The sequence below is a fragment of the Peromyscus eremicus genome, chromosome 18 (assembly GCF_949786415.1).
Source record: "Peromyscus eremicus chromosome 18, PerEre_H2_v1, whole genome shotgun sequence".
Lineage (NCBI taxonomy): Eukaryota > Metazoa > Chordata > Mammalia > Rodentia > Cricetidae > Peromyscus > Peromyscus eremicus.
In genome coordinates this window covers 26826726-26840910 of record NC_081434.1, presented here as the reverse complement: position 1 = coordinate 26840910, position 14185 = coordinate 26826726, and positions in this window count along the sequence as shown.

The window sequence follows — 14185 nt, the reverse complement described above, 5'->3', positions numbered from 1 at the left end:
AGGCTAGAGAATGTGAAATGTGACACAGGGGATGGTATTATGGAAAGAGGTGAGAGGTGTGGGAAGGTCTGTGGATTACATGCCTTACACCTTAATACTATTTTCAGATGAAACTCTCCTCTTAAGGCCTATGATGATTGTTAGAAAAAAAAAAACTTTTCTGTAGTTTTTACTTAAAAAGTTAAGGCAATTTTTTTGATGAGTGTGATTTATTTGGGGTCTTAGAGAACAATAACCAATAGATAATGTTGATAACGATTGCTAAAACCTGATGAGTGTTAGGAGATGGGAGTTTGATCAAGGATTATACACTATTTATGCCAGTTCTAACATTGGTATTCTGAAAAAGGGCTATTATCTTCATTTGCAAATGAGTAAGCTGAGAAGATGATAATTAAACATGAGTAGCAATATCAGCATTGCACGCTAGGTCCTTGATCCACAGATGGATCCTTTAAACATACAGACATGAAGGAAAGGGCTTCATGAATGAGGGAGACATGAACAGAAGCCAAAAGTTGGGAAAATTCAGGGTTTGTGCTATGAGCAGAGAGTCCATTAGAGAGAGTAGCTGAAAATGTGAAGTGGGGAGAGCAGAGAACAGAGATGGAGATGGGAGAGACAGGGATAAGCCAGTGGTAGAAGGCATATCATAATAAAATAAAAAAAAGTTAACTTTTGGTGTGGACACAATATATGAGGAGATATTCCCCAAATGCAATCCTCACAAATGAAAAATTGCCAGGGCCACAGATGTCACCTAGTTCAGTGTTCCAAAATCAAACACTCCACACTGTTCTCGACAAATGCAAGCCCTTGGATTTTAGAGGCCATTAGAGAGAACACAACATTTCTTGACTTACAGTTCCAAAAGCAGGAAGGGCATGTGGACAAAGGTACACATTTCAAAGATGGATAAAGAACTTTCCATGATACGGATAAAGTGGCACTTCTTTGAACCTTGTGTTAAAAGGAATATTTGATATGTTGAAATGGGATAAACAGTATGTCTGTAGACCTTTCAGAAAACTTGTTCATTGTAATTCCAGGGTTACCTCACTTTAAGGAGATTTGCAACTTTATCCTTGATTTGTTTTTGTTCCTCAATAAATGGTAGAAACCTTCAGCTTAGCAAATGATTGACATCAGAAGCAATGGTGTTGAATTTTGTGGAAGGGCATTCAGTATTTATTGCTTTATGTACCGAATAACATTATGTCATCTTACAAATCCATTTCAATTTTTTTTTTACTGTGTGCATCTAGTTTTGATATCTATCTTGGGCCATTTCCTCTTATGCATCTCATTATCTTGTTGATTAATATCATAAATCCGGCATGCACTCATTTTGTATCTCCCTAGAGATTTGAAGCCTTCAGTTTGTAGCTCAGAATTGAAAATTCGCTTACTCTCAAGGATACAACTTTCTTGCTATTCATTGCTTATTTGCCTAGCATACTGGTCCATATACCATTTAAGTTAAGTAGAAACTGATGAGAAGAGTATTAGCAGCTACCACCCATTGTACATTGATTGCTGCCAGGGTCGTTTTGAGTCATTATATGATTTCATACATGCAAAATGTGATGGGGTACTAGAATACATAGCTTATACACAAAGTAAATAAGATTTAGACGATTCAGTAAACTGTATAACAATATGTAGCAAATGGGAATGAGAATTCAAACTTAACTCTTATAAATGGAATGACTTTTGGTTTAATGACTAGACTACATCTTATATGAAAACTTAACTTATACCTTAATCTACAAGGCCCGTTTTCAGAGTGGGGCCACTATTAACGCAACATAGTTCAATAGCAAAAAATAAATACAATACAAAATAATTCATAATATCTCTTTGATTAATTCAATAAACAGATATACTCATGTCAATAAGTCCTCATTTTTTTTTCCCTGTGAATTAAGTGAAATTAGATCAACTACAAGAGCTAGAAAAATAATCCAAGTTCCAATAAAAGGTGAAAGAATTTTCTAGTTCATTATGCTGCAAAGTCAATGGGGTCAGCTGGTCCCCACAGTTGAGTGGAAGGGCTGAAATGTTTTCCTGTGTTATCTCTACACTTAAGACTTGGTTTCTCTGTTTGCATCTTTCTTTCCAGTTTGAGAAAACCAAGTGGTTGCCTCCAGGGAGGATGTGTCTCTGCAGCCAGAACACACATCAGCTTTATAGGCTGCAACCTCTAAGAACAGAAGGCATCTTTGCCAATAACTCCCAAAGAGCTGTCCTAAAAGGCTTCGGGCAATATGTTCCACTTGACTAGACTGTCACATATACTTTTGCTACATTTTCAGTTTTTCTAAACCATTTAAGTAATTCCCTTCCACAAGCCTTAGTTCACACAAGTAGACACAGCGGTTTGCTTATCTCCTACCCACCCCCATTCTTTCTCACTTTCTTCGAATTCTACACAATGGTTTTTGGAATAACCAGTTCAATCATAGCGTAGCAAAACAGAAGTAAAACTGGGGAAAAAGAATCAAATTATCTCTAAAACTGACCTTTATGGGTCTATTCTGATTTTGTTTCTCCAAAGGAAGGTTAGGAAAGAATCTGTGTTTCCAGAAAGAGAAGCCATGATGCTGCCTGGGAAGAGATTATCTACAAGGCTATGGACTTGGACAATGCCACAAAAGGTGGACTGACAAATTACACTTCTGTTTTTGACTCAATATTAACCTGTCTAAACAAGTTGATGTTATTTTTATTTCCTTAATTTTTTTTTACTAAAATATAATCATACAATTTCCCTCTATTCGTTTTCTTTCCTACAACTCCTCCCCCGCTGCCCTCAGGCATCCTCTGAAAAGACATTTTACTCGTAATTCTGGTTTTACCTCTGTTTAAAAGTATATCTAAAGTCCTTCGCTGCAGGGTGACCTGGCCAGCTCTAGCTAAGTGGTAGGAAGTTTTCCTCACCTTCATGGGAAATTAATTCTCACGTCTCCAAACAACAAATTCGTAATCTGTATAAACTGCTCAGCACATATAGTTTCGTGACGCAGAACTATCAGAATTAAACAATGTGAAGCATCTTGATTTTTAACTTTTCCAAATTAAAATGTGATGCTTCTATTTCTGACTTGGTGAATCTTTAAACACATAGGAGTATTTAAGGTGTATGATCAGTTAGGTATTTGAGGCTGAGTACTAAGAAAGTCAGGTAGGAGGCCATATGCCAAGACATGTGAAAGATCATGGTGCGCTCTTGTTTTTACAAAGACTGAAGAGAACCTACCAATATTAGATGTATTAGAGGCAAAATAGTCATTTCTCAAGAGGTAATGTTATCAGGTTAGATGGCAAAGGAGTCAAGGATATTTTTTTTTCGAGACAGGGTTTCTCTGTGTAGTTTTGGTGCCTTCCTGGACCTCACTCTGTGGACCAGGTTTGCCTCAGACTCACAGAGATCCACCTGGCTCTGCCTCCAGAGTGCTGGGATTAAAGGCATGCACCACCACCACCCGGCTAAGGATAATTTTTAAAAGTTTGAGCTTGGATAACAAAGAAATATGGTGGCTTCTTTTGTTATTGGTTTGAAATCCAACTGCCTGATGCAATTATGGAATATGAAAATTCAGATATTGAGTAGGCAGAGTAAAAACCCCAGAATTTCAAAATATAATGCTCTTGCAATTCTCTGTTAGTTAGAAAACTGGCTGTGCTTTGTTGTTTGCTTGCAAATCTGTGGGCAACAGTCAAATATCCATGCACAGCATCCATGCAAATGGAAACAGCGTGGATTAGCAGTGGGAGGACTTCATGAACAAGTGTCTCTGTACATTTTTCTTGGCTGCTTTAATAAATCAGTTCTGTAGGAAACCTCTGTCCTGGTACAACATCCCCCCTCAAGGTAAGGCAGCCTCACTCCTCATTTATTACTTGTGTAAGCTTTAACCTCCTTAACTTCCCCCAAGTCAACTTTCAGTGTATTTTAGCTTGATGATTTATGTATCATGTCAATAAATATTTCATGAAAAATATACTTTTTACTCAATATCCCCTGAAGTCGTTTGGGCTTTGGCAATTTTTTTCATTTCCAGGCAGCTGTTCTTTAAACCTAAAATTAAGATGACTGATAATAAGACAAAAGAGCAATTTCTTTTTTGGCTCCTTACAGCAATGTGATGTTTATATTTTCTCTATAGGAAAGAAAAACAAAACCAAAAACAGCCACTTAGTTCTTACTTCACCACTTTTATTCAGTTGCAAGGCAAATTTTCAGTTCTAGCAGGCATCCATAGAGAATCCCTCATCATGACCTTGTAACTGACCTCTCACTGTGAATTCAGAAGCAGAGCTGAGTAAGTGTATTTTAAACAGCATGTTTCATTATGCCATTAGAGGTGACTATAACATGAGCGCACTATTTAGATAACCCAGACATAACTGATCTCATAAAAAACAACAATCTTTGGTTAGTAAAATTGCTAATCAAATTAGCAATCTCTCAATTAATATTATTTTTACCACTGATAAGGATTGTTTTCTGTACCTGATCTGAGGATAAGTCTAAGTTATATTAATAATGACATTTGCTTTAGATTTAGAGTTTATTATCTGCCAGGATCTTTACTTAAATAATTTAAGTATAGTATCTCTTTTAATGCATAAAACAACATGTGAGTTTGGCATTCATTTTAACATCCATATTTCAAGCAACTACACTCACACAAATGAACTTGTTAAGGGTTCCATCTAATCGCACAGGCTATCCTGTTAACCATTATATTAGATTTACTCTATAATGCCTTTATTTCTTTCTGATTCCCGAGTGTCAGCATCAAAATTTATACTTTGAATGAAACTTAAACACTCTGATTTATTTTTAAGTTTTTGAATGCATTATCCCACATCTGTTTATCCCACGTCTGTTTATGCTGCTTTTGGTTCATAATTGACTGTCTGATTTATGCAAGTCAAAATGTCAGTTTTAGGGTGAATTGAGTGGGTCAATAAAACTGTTTTTATTTTGCTTGGAAAATTTCAACTCCAAGAAAATAATTTTACTTTAATGGGAATTTATTGACAAGAAAGATAAATTATTGGAGAGAAAAACAAATACCACTTCTATAAAGACAATATTATAAGGAGTGCACTGCCAATGATCTGTCAAGTATGTTTATGAGTGCTATTCTTCTTCAGAGGAGAAAAGAAAGCTCAGTATTAGCTCAAAAACTTTCAGTTTGAAATATTGATAATAGGCATTAGAGCAAGAGAGTGGTAACTGGTATTATTTTCTGGATCTGAGGAAGATATTGAGATCTAAATATATGGTAGACCATGAGTATACTACTCAACCATGAAAATACACTTTTTTTGATTCTCCATTCTTAGCATCATTAACCACTGTCACAAGTAAAACTGAGCATGAGAATGATGGAATTGGCGTTTCTCAGATGCATCTTACATACTGCAGGTATCTGCAGTTAAGAAATAGTTCGAAACCAAACTTCTATGAGTTTTGATGGGGTTTGCTTTCCTCATCTTTTTGATGACAACTTCTGCTGTTACTGTTAAATTAATATTTCTCTTGTCAGAGATTGAGAAGCAATAAACTGTTTCTTTAGTGAAATTATTAAAATATGTATTGTATGGATATCTCTCTTGTTATGAATGTATATGCATTTAGTCAGTCATAATAATAGTTTTTCTTATATTAAATTATTCAGACTTGAGATATTGGTTTCAGTGTGTAAAGTTATGAGGCATGTTTAATAATCTTTGCAGATGAAGATCTTGAAAATAATTTTGAGTTACAAGGATTTGGTTCCTATTTGAGCTTAATACAGAGAAAATGTAGTTGATGTGTTCACTGACCTTAACATATGAGCTCTTTCATAAGCCTGGAAACTAAATAAAAATCAGAAAAGATATACACATGATTATAAATTCCCGTAAGGAAAAAATTTCAACCTTTACAATGACATACGCCAAGATAAAGTGTCTTTGTTACTCTAGTGTGTTTTCTTGTGTATCTGACAAAGAAGATATGCTAAAATTTTGTCACCCTCTCGTGCAGGTAGAATGTGAAGGAGTTTTGTGACATGCTCGTTTGTTTCTTTTGATGGTAGACTGTCTTATTTTATGAAGGGTTCCTGTCTTTTGAAAACCACAAATTTACAGAATGAGGACGAATGGTAGAAACTAATCTTAGCTTTTTCTACTCTCATTCAGGAGTGGTTTTTTCACTTGTCCATTAATTAATGGACAAGTAAATTAAAATTGTACTATGCATTTACTCTGTTCTACTCATCAATTAGGAATATATTTCTCGTGACAAAGAAAAATACCTGTTCAATTTGCTTTGTGGCCCTGCTTTAGACTATTTCCCTTAATATATGAGAAGTCATATATATATATATATATACATATATATATATATATATATATATACATATATATGTAGTCTTTGAGTGTTTTTATTATTTAGTCACTAACTGTATGTGCCTGTTTACTTTATGGAGAACATACAGACCATGGTACCTATGTAGAGTTCAAAAGGCAACATGTGAGAATCGTCCTTTCTATGTGTACCACATGAGTCCTAGAGTTCAAACTCTGCTTTATTCAGACTCCGGGGCAAGCACCTTTACCCACTGAACCATTTCACTGGACCACTTTTTACGAATTTCTACTACTGGTTTTGATTATTATTCTGCTTCACTTCTTGTTTATTACTTTTATTTTGTGTATTTGAGTATGTTGGCTGCTTGTGTATCTGAGAACCACATGCATGCAGCTCCCAAGCAGACCAGAAGAGGGCATCGGATTCCATGGAACTGGAGTTACAGATGGTTGTTAGCCAGTACGTGGGCACTGGGAATTGAACGCTGGTCTTCTGGAAGAATAGACAGTGCTCTTAACTACAGAGTCATCTCTCCAGCCTCTGATCCACTTTTGAATCTCCAAAGAACAATTGTGACACATTTTTCCTTCCCTGCCCCCCTGCTATACTAATTGTCTGTTTTCTTCATAGTGCATGATTCCATGGTTGCTTTAGTTACCGTCTTGTCATTCACTATCAGTGTCCTCTTTTTTCTAGCAATAGAAAACAATACATTTAATTGTCTTCAGTCTTAGCCACTTCTCTTTAATTAGCTTGAAGAAGAGTTGTACAAAGGTTTACTATATTGTTAACATCATTATATTATTCATTATTATTTCTATTATAATATTCATTAATATTTCTTCAAAGGACAGGCATGCTTGACAAAGATTCACAATTCTAAGATAAAAATTGACATTCTAATGTACATTCTCTTACTATTTATCACACTGAATATAAATAAGCTGAATTGGAAGCTAGGAGACAAGGAACAATTGTTTGTGACTTAGCAATGTAGACACAAGAACTTCCATGGAAAGTGGACCTTTGTATAGTATAATATATTTAACATATAATTTAACGTGAACAAATATAAAGAAGCCTTTAGTTGTGATTCATAACATTATCCAAATTGTCGATGAGCACTAGAATAAAAATGTGAAAAATGGCTTGATAATATCAATAAAAACTTGGACTTGACTTTCAGGTAATGTAATACTTCTTAAAATTCAATGTTGGATGGAAATAATTTTAATATGGTTTTATTTAAAGCTAGATAAATTCTTTAAGAACAAAAAGAATGAGTTAGCTCAGTATATTTGCCAATAGTCAGAGGAAATAATTTTAATATATTATTTAGTCAGCTATTGAAAAAAATTTAAAGCATGTTTAGGACAACTTAGACACATGAAACTATTCTGAATTGTTGGTTTGAAAATAATCTGTTGGGCATGTCTGCACTTTGTACTCAATTAGTTCAGAAATAAAAACAATAATTTGTGTTTTATTAAAACAAATTTGAGGACTTGGCAAAACATTTTCTCCAACTGAAGTTTTTAATAGGATATGGTTTACAGAAAATGTTTCTTCTTGATTCATAGACATTATCCTTGAATATCTTGAGGGCATATCACATTTTTCTTTTGCTTGAATACTACAATTTGGTGCACATATTTTCTATTATAGTAAATACTGAAATGTGGCTTTGAAAACCTGATCAGTTTGAGTAAAATTGAGATTTCACTTATTTCTCTAAGTAAGACATAGACCATGAATTCTGTCAGTTGACACAGAGAGTTTAGGGAAACACTCCTTCCCCCCCTACCCCACCCCCGCACAAACACCATGTTGCTTATTCTACTTCAGTAATTATTCTGTTAGAGTCTAGTCTTCAGTCACTGTGACCAAATGCTTACTATAAATAACTGAAAGGGAAAATGGGGGGTTAGTTGATTCATAGTGCAAGAGGTTTCAGCTCATGGTCATTGGGCTTTAGATGTGTAGTTGTATGGTGAGCTGATTATTGCAGCGGTGGGAATGGGTAATGGAGCAAAGCTGCTCACCTTGTAGAGGCCAGAAAGCAAAGAGACACCTCACCTTTGCAACAAAGGCACTGAAACCCATTAGGCTGTTCATAATTGAATAAATACAATCATGAATATAGAGTCCTTATGATCAAATCATGTCACAGAAGCCTTGTCTCTGAATACTGTTGTACTGGGGAATAAGTCCTTGCAAACATGTTTTATTTTATTTAAAATACAAAGCAAGACAATGCTTGAAATAAATGAAAACTCATAACTCATGTATAGAGGTATATGCATAGAGGCACATTCCTTGCTAGATAAATATATACTTGGAAGAATATAGACTATCATTTGGTGGTGACGGAGCATAGGAGTATGAAGATTCTGGATTGGGGCAAAATCTATCAACAAAGACAGAAATGTCTCCTAACTTTGCTTTATGTTTAAGGTGGCAAAGTAAGAGAATTTGCTGGATTAACATGAAGGCCTGAAAAGGAACTAGGCTAGCATGTCTGTAAGGATGGCTGACACTGTTTTGTCTTATTTCTATACATGCAAACTTCACCTTCCATCAAGGAAGAGTTTGTATCTTTTAATTTTGGAAATTTTGCTCTTTAAAAAGAATTTCTGGTTCTACCCAGGAGGCTGGGTAGAGAGAGAGAAGACATGGCTAGTGAGACTGTAAGAAATGTAATCAGTCGCTGGTACATAATAAAGTCAGCCTGAACAAAACTTAGCATGAGAATCTCATGTGAGGAAGTGATGCTTCAATAAAAACTCTGTCAATAGTCCAAACATTTAAGACAGCAACTGGGGTAGCAGAGATGAGTCACAGAACCTTTTTAGGCCCTTCCTGTGGTGGAGGCAGGTACCTTTTACTTTTAATACACAGATCCCTAGCTGAGTTGGAACTCTTATTTCCAAACCCGAGGCAAAGCACAAAATATATAACTTCATACAGGACTAATTGAATATAACTATAGGCTGATAGGAGGTAGAAAGTGTTATTTTGATTGAGTAGAAGGCTATAAATTGTTGCAGCTCCAAATCTCATCATCTGTAAAGATAATTCTGCCTAAACCTACACGTGTATGACATTTTTTTCACCAAGAAATGGAGACTATTTTCTCTTCCCTTGGGTTTCTATTGTCCTAGTGACAGGCTTTGAGAAATTAGATGTGGTGGAAGAACAGCAAAGCAATTTCTTTCTTTCTTCTTCTTTTATTTTTTTGTAGTGGCTTTTGGCTGTTTGAATTTCTATTAATATATTAATTATACATGTTAATTAGGTTTGGTAGATTTCAAACATACGAGCTATTAAATTAATTATATCTAATCATCCTTCCTCAGCTCTTTGACCCTTTCCAAGCCCTAGGAATTAACCCTTACTTTCAGGTCCTTTTTTTTTTTTTTTTTTTTTAAGCTTCCACACGAGAGAGAATATGCAGTCCCTTTCTGTTCCTGTCTCATTTCATGTAACACAATGTCCTCTGGTTCCTATGTTGCAAATGACAAGATCTCTTCCTTTATTGTGGAATAATACCCCAACGTGCATTTTCCTTTTCCATGTGTATGCTGCTGAATTAGAGTCTGTGATTCCTGAGTCAACGTCTCAAGAGTCCTTTCACATTCGTATGTTCAATTTCATGAAAAATGCATCGTACATGGAGATACTTGAAAAACCCTTCTAAGATGTTTATACCTGCTCGTGGAATCCTTGTCTCCCTACTGAGTTGCTTCATCCAGCCTTGATATGTGGGTTTGTGCCTAGTCCTGTTGAATTTGGTTATTCCTTATTTGGTTGTTATCACTGGAAGGCCTATTCTTTCCTGAAGGGAAACAGAGAAGCAGTAGATGTCTGAAAGTGGGGAGGCAGGGAGTGGGAAGAGGGGAGCAGTGGGGGAAGCCAGGGAATGGGGAGAGTGGAGCGAGGAGGCTGTTCGTGGTCAGGAGGTGTTGTATGAGAGAAGAGTAAAAGAAAAAGAATTTTTAAAAAGGGAATACTTAGGTGACAAAGATACATGAGGATAGAAACTGAGTAGCGGAGAACTTGGATGCTCCAATTGGACAATTGGATCCTAACCTATATATACTTAAGGCCAAGATGTGCCATACCTCAGGAGAGCCACATTAGCCAGCACCAAATGCTACAGAGGAGTGCAGGATACTGAGTCCTGCCTGAGTGTATTATGAAAAGAGCCATGAGGAAAAAAAATGGTATATGCTGTTTTGAATCATTGGTGTTTGTTAGGTAGTACAGATCATTGACTTGTAAGACAATCAGCCTGATTAGAGGATTTTGATAACTTATGACATCTTCCCCCAACCCTTTTTAGCACATTCTACACTCTGTTTTTGTGCTTAAAAGTTCTACTTATTACAAAAGTGTATTATTTGGGGCTACAGAGAACACTATACTAAATTATTTATTACAATTAACCTGATAAATGGACACTTTTGCCTTTGTTGATTACATGGCTAGTTTGTCTTGGTAAAGTAGTCAACCTTCTATCCCTGTGTCTACTGATAGTCTATATTCCAAACGCTTGGTGAAATAAGTAGTTATTTGTTGCATAAAACTCTTGGTGAACTTATGAAAAAGGAGACCTATTAGTCACAGTATTTTGTACTTATTTAGGAGACTTTTGTTCTAAGCATTCATGATTTATTCAGATACAAATTTTGTCTACATAGTTAGTCATCATTTCTAGTTTGTTAGTAGAATTCCTTATCCTATTCCAGTGGCTACATGAACACTCAAAGACCATTTTACATTTGAAGATGATAGCGGCTATTCTGACCATATTCTAACCAGGAGAATATGAGGTAAAGATATGAGGATGTATGTTTCTTAGGAATTACAGGGAAGGGGTAGAATTCATATTTAATTTTTTTTTGCTAGCTGGAATATATATTTATTTTCTGGAGGTCAGGCAATGATTGTGCATCATAAGTGTCAAGCCATGACTTAAGGATGAAAGCAACAAGCTATATGAAATTTATTTTCTAAAAATAGTCATGGGGCTTTATTTTAGTACAAGTCTGAGATTAAAGTGAAATGAACCTTTAATGGGTTAAGGATGTCTGTTTAGTTTTCTAATACATGTTACTAACAAAGATTTATTCTTTCATTTGTAACTGTTTAACTCGTCTGATTTCACCTCTTGACTATACCTTGGCCTTCCTTGCTTTCCTGTCATTGATGATTCAGAATGGCTCCCCACCCCCACCCCCACCCCCTTTTGTTTTTTCTGTACAGGGTTTCTCTGTGTAGCTTTAGAGCCTGTCCTGGAACTCACTCTGTAGACCAGACTGGCCTGGAACTCACAGAGATCCACCTGCAACTGCCTCCTGAGTGCTGGGAGTAAAGGCGTGCCCAGCATTTTAGAATTGCTCATTTTAAATAAGAACCCTACTAAGTACGTTTATTAAGAATTAACCCCATCACATCATTGTATATTATCACTCTTGATCTCTAATTGGGTACCCTTTTTCTATACCTCTTATGTATAAATCGTTGAGCTGGTTTCAGCAAGAATCCTGGTAAGACAGTTTGAAAAGAATTCACCTACCTTTGATGTCCCTTCTTAATAATTTTCCACCCATCGCCTGCCCTTATTCTGCTAGTTCACAGTATCTTATTCCCTCATTGCAATAGCTTTGACATCCATTGTAATTTTATTGAATAAAATTTTCTTTACTCTTTTAACAAGTGTCAGAACATTTTTTTCCCTCTAACACTACAGACTTAATATTTCCTGAATCAGGGGACTTCCTAAGAAAATAACTCTGCAGATATGTGTTCAGGCATTGAGACTAAATTCAGGAGGAGATTTTTATGCTTTTGTATTAACTATTTCATTATCTGGACCAGTCGAGACAGTGAATTTATGAATCATCATCAGTAAGAAATGAGTTATTCTTTTGTTAATGAGGGAAGAAAATTATTGGGACACATATATCTTTAAAATACTTGTTTATTAAAGTAAGTAGGTGGTATGTGTATAGGTACATATTCATGTGTATGTATACATGTGCATGTATGTGATTATATGGGCATATTGAAGCTAAACGTCAAAGGTGAGTATCTACCTTAGTAGTTCACCTCTTAAGTTTTTCAAAAGTGGACTCACAATGAAGTGAGAGCATATGGATTTGGCTAGATGGTTGTCCAACAAGTTGCAAGTATCCTGCTATCTCCACTCTCAAGCACTGACATTGCAGAGATTTGCTAACTGTGCCTGGCTTTTATGTGAGTACTGGGGACTCTGAACTTAGGTCCTCATTATTGCACAATATGTTACGGGCCACCTCCCAACTGGTAGATTTATGTTAGTATCTACATTTTCTGCATCTGGCTTTTCCTTTAAAAAGGAATATATATTGGTCGGTCTTTTACATCTTGTGGAGTTATCAGAAATTGAAAAATATATGGAGAGAAAGTACTTTTGTTTGTATATCAGACAAATTTGAAACATCCCTTATAACATATCTCCTAGACCTAAGCCTACTGTTGGGTTAGTTGCAAAACTTTTTTCCTTCAGCATAATCATCAATGGAAGACAAATAGGTCTTGCTTTCAATATTAATTTTACCACTGGAATTTCTTTTTGTGCTTTTTCTTTTCCTTCTAGTTTATCAACTTTCAATTGTTAGAGCCTTATCATAGGCACTTTTATACTGCTGTGATAAAACACAATGATCAAAGGAACTAATAGAATAAATGGTTTATTTGGGGCTTATAGTTTCAGAGGGATAGAAGTTCAGCACTGCCATGGTGGTGGTCATGGCAGCAGGCAGACAGGCATGGCATTGGAGCTGTAGAGGAAAACTCACATATTGACCCACAGTCAAGATGGAGAGCACATTGGGGACGGAACCAGTCTTTTAAAGCTTAAAGTCTATCCACAGTGACACAATTCCCCCAACAAGACCATCCTTCCTAATTCTCCTGAAACAGTTCCATCATCTGGGACCAGGGATTCAAGCATGTGAGCATATGGGGACCATTCTCATTCAAAGCACTGCAAGCTTTGTATTGCATCTCAAAATAGTCAAGACCCTGGGTTGTGCCACAAGGCACCCTGAGGAGTTAGTAACTCAATCAGTGGAGTGACAACGTAAAGTCACATTTAAGCAAGGTTTTGTTTTACAGAATTTTTAAATAATTGAGAAAACAGCTTCCTTCAGAAACATTTAGAATTCTTAGAAGAAATTATAATTTTATGACCCCCCATATGTTAGTATATTAATATTTTAAGTGAACATAGACTCATATATATATATATATGATATATCTTTATCTATCTATCTATCTATCTATCTATCTATCTATCTATCTCAGATTAAGAGAAAGATCTAGATGATTCTTTGATGCTAGAGCAGGTTTAATTTGTATATTACTGAACAAGGCATGACTTAATTGAATTCCGCTGAAAAAAATTCTTTTTTTTTTTGTTTGTTTGTTTTTCGAGACAGGGTTTCTCTGTGTAGCTTTGCGCCTTTCCTGGGACTCACTTGGTAGCTCAGGCTGGCCTCGAACTCACAGAGACCCGCCTGGCTCTGCCTCCCGAGTACTGGGATTAAAGGCATGCACCACCACTGCCCGGCTGAAAATAATTCTTTTAGAAATACATCTTGAAGCTGAGTAGTTGTGGCTCATGCCTTTAATCTCAATACTCAAGAGGCAGAGGTAGGCAAATCTCTGAGTTTGAGGACATCTTGGTCTACAGAGCAAGTTCCAGGATAGTCAAGGCTAAACAAAGAGAAACTCTCTCTCAGAAGAAAAGAAAGAAAGAAAGAAGGAAGG